This window comes from Atractosteus spatula (genome assembly GCF_055471065.1).
Source record: "Atractosteus spatula isolate fAtrSpa1 chromosome 10 unlocalized genomic scaffold, fAtrSpa1.hap1 SUPER_10_unloc_10, whole genome shotgun sequence".
In the NCBI taxonomy this organism is placed as follows: Eukaryota; Metazoa; Chordata; class Actinopteri; order Semionotiformes; family Lepisosteidae; genus Atractosteus; species Atractosteus spatula.
The window spans coordinates 571209-575819 of record NW_028296613.1 but is presented as its reverse complement, the minus strand read 5'-3'; the positions used below and the strand labels follow the sequence as shown (position 1 = coordinate 575819).

The 4611-nt window shown below is 38.8% G+C and overlaps 1 non-coding gene across 1 annotated transcript; it reads left to right on the top strand.

The window, feature by feature from the left end:
* The first annotated feature begins 3585 nt into the window (after positions 1 to 3585).
* trnaw-cca (transfer RNA tryptophan (anticodon CCA)) lies at positions 3586 to 3657 on the top strand. Its single transcript has one exon. It is a non-coding gene; the product is annotated as a tRNA-Trp (tRNA).
* Positions 3658 to 4611: the final 954 nt, after the last annotated feature.

Sequence of the window (4611 nt, the reverse complement as noted above, 5' to 3'; positions counted from 1 at the left end):
AATGTTAGTATTTTAAGACCTGCAATACGATCAGTAAAAGCGCTTTTTGTTAGGCTGCGGGAAGTGTTTAGAGATAGACTTTCTAAAAGACAGGCTGTCAGCTTAACATCAAGGCAGAAAAAATATTTTGTTTTCTCAACAGAAATTCTCTTTGGCACGTTCAGCTTTATGTAGGGAACAACATCTGCCGAGATCACTTTTGAGGCAGTGCACATGATAGTGTTCCGGCAAGTACATTTAATATTGGCTGTGGTGGTGAGCTGCTTTTGTCTGTGAAACTTTTAATTCTTCACGCCGAATCGTTGGCAGGGGTAAAGCTTATTAAATCTTTGAACATAGCGCTCCATCAGAAATACTTTGTTCGTGATCAAAAGAGATCAGAGGATTAACTTCATGAATTCACATAGCATACCTTACAGGAAAGATTTAAAAGGGGAATTGATTGTGCTTCCTGATGTTGTTCCTGTGGTTTCTTTGGATACAAAGGTGAATGTTCTTTGACGTTCTGCTAGAGTATCCACTGGGTGGGCTTTATCAATTAGCTCGGATAGGTCATCAGTGCTCCGTCTCCGGAAAATAATCAGCACTGTCGTTTTTTCCTGTGCTGTCTTTTAAAACATATAAGATCACGAGTTTACAGATTTCTCAAAATAACAACTATACATTTTAACCCAGCGGTTAGCATTCCTTCAATCCAATAGTTTTACTCTGGGTAAAAAGCAGCGCAATATACAGAGAGATGATATTCAAATATTTCAACGTTCTTATTGGATTACCTGTATGGAGATATCGCTCAGAATTCCTAATATGATTTTGAGTTCAGTTTTGCTTTACTACTTTCAGAGTCTTTCATTGACCTTGCTGAAGCAGAGAAGTGACATAATCACAAATGCGACCTACCTGTGCTGCTGTTTCTGGTTAATAATGATTATTGCGAGGAAAAAAAAAACAGCTCCTTGCATTAAGAGCAAGAGCAACCAACGCGCTCTCTTGTTGAGTTGGTTTTTTTCCGTGGTACTCTTCCTCAGATGCAAAGTTATTTGGCGAGCAAGGACCTCTGAGAAGGAGCCTGAATCCGTCAAGAACTCTGAAATTCTAATATCACATTACCGTCTTGTGTAGCTCAGTGGTAGAGTGCATGCTTTTCATGTATGAAATCCCTGGCATCTTGAGATATCTTATATTGTTGTGCTCACATCGCAATCTTCTGTTGAGTGAGAACTCTTTGCTCGTGTTCATAGAGAGCCAGGTTTACACAATTAAATTCAGTCACACACAAAGTGCTACAGTGTTGCTCTGCTGTTTTAAATGTACCTCCAAAGCATTTCGTTCTGTTAACTACCAAATGATTTGAACTAATTTTACGTCATATTCAGGAAATCCAGAGAAGGTCATCAGACTTTTAGTGGCTGTTGAAGAAAACACCTGTTGAATCTCACCAGGGATTTCTTGAGAGATCATTCAGCGAGCGAGTCCTCCCTCTGGACTCCAAACATTTTGGGTTAAACTGTTATCCACATACTCTAACGAAGAGAAATGTTAGTGTCTTCCGGTGTGTGAGCCCATTTCTAAAAAAAAAGTTATATAAATTGAATTGTTCTACTTTTTAGGCTTGCATAGTCTTATTAATATTTCAGTTAAATCTTTTTTTCTGTAGTAACATCAGTTGATATTAATATTAGTCCTGATTTATAATTTTTTGTCATGGTTGATCTTAAGTAATTTTGTAATTAGTTTCAGTTTTGAAAAATGGTGCAGAGAAGCTACCAAAACTGGTAATGTTCATATAATGTGTAATGCAATAGCAGCATTTTGGGTTGAAAACAAAAAGTATATCTTGGTATGAATCCTAACACTTCATAGGCAGCGTTCTAGGACTTCTCGCTTCAGATAAAGTTGTCAATACATCATCGATTTCTACTCAATATCAGCAGTGTTATCGCTACCGAGCGGTAATATAGATCCTGGCAATACTTCGTGAGATCTTCGTAAGAAAATCCAAAATACTATGGAAGCAATCAAATTTATACGTTTCTTATACAAATTGTGGTTTTCTGTTAATTGCCAATTTGACTGTAATTACATCTTAGTTTACAGATGTCTTGCATGTATCACAAGGTATAATAGTCGTGTGCGTCATCAGTTAAAATGTTTTAAAAAGTACGAGAAAAGTACAACATGCTTAAGAATATTTATGGTTACATCCATATTACAATGAAGGTAAATATACCAAGATATTAAAATACAATTGTACAGTCCTAACTTAATAATGCCTGTGAAGTTTTCCAACAAATCCGAACTGTAATTTTGAAATATTATTGCTGAGACTGATAAGAGAGTACAAAGATCAAATTCAATGAGTGAAAATGCACCCGTAGTTCTCTAAACTGAGTTTCTTCCCTGAAATGACTTGCTTGCGAAGCACCAAGCAGCCTTGAACGGATCGCGGAAATCAAATATACAGTACAGATGGATTCAGAGTGTGCTTTCCAACTTTTGTGCAACATTTTCCTTTGATAGGGCAGAGTTGTCTTCACAATCTGGGTTAAATAAAAAGGAGTGACGTCAGTGTTAAACAGCTTTCCTTTTTGGGGAACAACGGTTGTGTTCCATATTTCTAATTATTTTGGTTTCAAGATCGCAATTTAGTGTGAAACATAAAAGCCAGCTGGATAAGCTTTATTAATTTCCCTCACGGGATCAATAAAGTATCTATCTATAAATCTCTTACACGTCATTTACAATGGCCTTTCAACTAATAGCCCGTGCAGGGACCAAACTCTAGCTGTTGGTACAGTACGAGTTGCGTAAGGCTCTGTAACGCGCAGATGAGAAACTAACCTCTGCTTCTTCATTATATACACAGTGAGCTATACAGTATATGCGAGCTTACTGCCTCCTACGGGCTCTGTATTTGATTGCGGTACAAGACCGGCCGTGGAGATAAAGTGAGACTGCTTTGTACCTTAAAAGGCTCATAGCGTCCCTGGGAGGGCTCAACCCACCACCCTTTCGGTTAACAACCGAGCCACAAAGACTCATGTACAGCTTAACACTTCTCGGTCTCGGTGAAAGTGATACACTCCGTAAAATTTCCAGAGATTCATTTATTTTTAAAGGAAAATCACCAACAGCGGCCGAGAGCTACTGGAGTTTTTTCATTCTATACTGCGATTTCTGAAGGGTACCCTGTGAAAATACGAGTTTTGACGAGAAGGGATGGACATATAAGGTCAGAAGGCTTGAGGAACTGAACTTTAAGGTGAAGACTGCGGGTTCAGTAGCAGCAGAACCTGATCAGTATCAGTTGACTCCGATATACCTTGAAAATGAACTTGGGGATTTAGAGTCAGACGTGCTACCGTTGCACTATGGGGTACTTAATTTAAAAAAAAAATAGGAAAACAAATCAGTGTTCCTGGATCTGTAATTGAGAACAACACCTGCACAAGAGCTGCGCAGGAAGAATAAAATGTTGTCTGGGAAGAAGAGACTCTCTTCGGAAGAGCAGCGCTCTTCACAGGAGATTTTTTTTTGTGAGGCTGATTTGTCTCCTTTGAGGAATTCAAAGACGCTGATGACCGCGACCTCGTGGCGCAACGGTAGCGCGTCTGACTCCAGTTCAGAAGGCTGCGTGTTCAAATCACGTCGAAGTCAGCTGTTAGTTTTTCAGGTTCTGCTAGTCCTGAACACCATGCAGTTGAGTTCTATCTGAACACCACATAGATGATCTAAACAAAATAGAGCAGTACAGGACACGCAGTGTGGAGCTCACACAGCGAACAGCCTTGAACACGAGAAAAGGCACCGTTCACATCTGCTAAACATCACGTCCAACTTTAGAGACAGCTACATCATAGAATGGAATCCCGGAAGTTTCAGGTAACTTTCTTTTTAAAAAATACAGGTTCAAGCAAACCTGAAAGTTAGGGAGTTTCGGACACTTTTCTTTTATTAAATAGTGTCTGAAGCCTGAAAATGTAATTTGAAAAAAAAAACGCTATTGGACATTAGCAGGTGCTTTTTGTAACGATTTGCTATTTCATGCTGGAAAACAAAGGAAACAGACCCAACGTTTGCTTTCAGGTGCGGTTCATTACATAATAGACATCTATTACTGAGGAGCTTGAATAAAATGTACACGAGTCAGGTAGAAGTCGAACCTATAATCTTATGATCCGAAATCAGCTGCGTTATTTATTAAACCGCTGGTATTTCACATAACCTGAATTCCCCCATAGTGTGCTCAGCGCCGCTGCTAGTAATACACCGCCACGTCTAAAATTTCAAAGTGAGAAACGTGTTTTCTGATTTTTTATGTTTTAAAATATCATCTCATTAAATCAGACAAAGGGTTTATGTTTCGCACTGAAATTCCGATTGATTGAGAATTCAAAGAAAGACTTTCTTCCACAACACCGTATAATTATCACATCCACCAGACTCTCCAACCTCTCCAGACCTTGCTGGGTGAGCATTTGCTCCGATAAATTAGGTCACGTATCATGTTAAATCACTTCTTCTCAACACAACATTTCCTGGTGCACGTTTTCTCTATGAAAAAAAAAATACATTTTTCCCTTGCACGATTTCTCGTTTTTATCAAAGCGT